At 45.4% G+C, this 1,359-nt stretch overlaps 1 pseudogene; it reads right to left on the reverse strand.

Moving 5' to 3' along the window:
- Positions 1 to 407: 407 nt before the first annotated feature.
- Positions 408 to 977, reverse strand: LOC109562649 (interferon alpha-B-like; annotated as a pseudogene).
- Positions 978 to 1,359: the final 382 nt, after the last annotated feature.

Here is a 1,359-nt window from a genome sequence, read left to right on the forward strand (position 1 = left end):
ATATATGCCACAATGTAATTAAAAATAATAATAATAAAAAATAGAAATTTTCTATACCCCAAAAATTTAATGAACAAAGAAAATAATAAATTGACTAAATACAAAGTATGTGTTTTTTTTTCTGAAACCACTGTGTAAAGATTCACATATTATTATATGAACAAAAGTTATTTAAATCTTTATAAATAGGTAGATAAATAGATAAATAGATCAGCTTGGGCATTTGTGAGGGCCTAGTGCCTGTAGAATAGAACATGATGTAGCTTAAACTTCTTGAAAACATTTGACAACCTGATTCAATTCAGGGTGCAATGACAGCAGAAATGAGAGTCCTTGACATGGCAGCGCAGGAGGAAGTGTGGTCTGTTGGTCCGTGAGAATCATTTCCGTGTTGAACCAGGTGTGTGTCAGTCCTTTCTCTTGAATCTCTCCTGCAAGTTTGTTGAGGAAGAGAAGGCTCTCATGACTTCTGCTCTGACAACCTCCCAGGCACAAGGGCTGTGTCTCTTCTCTTGCAGATAGAGAGTGAGTCTGTGGAAGTATTTCCTCACAGCCAGACTGGAGTCCTCCTTGAGCAGGGGAGCCCCTCGCAGCCCCTCCTTCTGCCTCAGACAGGCTTATAGGTCAGTGAGTTGCTGATCCAGTGCAGCGCGGAGCTTGTCCAGGAGGCTCTCGTCCCACGTGGTGTCAGAGTCCTCTGTGCTGAAGAGCTGGAAGGTGTGCTGGGTCATCTCGTGGAGCACAGAGATGGCTTGAGCCTTCTGCAACTGGCTGCCACCCAGCGCCTCCTCTGGGAATGTGAAGTCATTTCTGTCCTGCAGGCAGGAGGAAGGGGAGACCCTCCTCAGCTGTCACAGGAGCGTCAGGACCCTCCTGTTGGCCAGGCTGTGGGTGTGAGGCAGGTGGCAGCCCAGAGAGCAGATGGCGTTGCAGCTGAGCAGCAGCAGGGCCAGGAGGAGGGACCAGGCTGGGGCCATCGGGGACCTTGCAGATGCTTCTGGCCTGGGGAGGTGGGTGACTGTGAACCTGCTTTCTAGGTTCCCTGAAAACCTTCCTTCAGGCCTGTCTTAAATAGGAGCCCATGGGTTCCATATTATGAAAGTTCCCTCTTACTTCCCACTTCTCTCTTTGCTTTTCATTTTGTACTCTCCAAGTGGGTTAGGGCAGAATTTCTCAACCTTTTTTTTTTTTTTTCATGTTACCCTTATTTCTTCTGCCCACAGCCTTTTTAGATATTTTTTTTCCTAATTCCTCCCCACCCCATGAAATTTTGATAACACTGATATATTGTGTATGTATTTATGTAACCTATGGATATCTCTACTCTGTAGATAGAAAAAGAAAGTGCAAATCTTACTC

Source organism: Bos indicus, chromosome 8 (genome assembly GCF_029378745.1).
Source record: "Bos indicus isolate NIAB-ARS_2022 breed Sahiwal x Tharparkar chromosome 8, NIAB-ARS_B.indTharparkar_mat_pri_1.0, whole genome shotgun sequence".
NCBI classification, from domain to species: Eukaryota; Metazoa; Chordata; class Mammalia; order Artiodactyla; family Bovidae; genus Bos; species Bos indicus.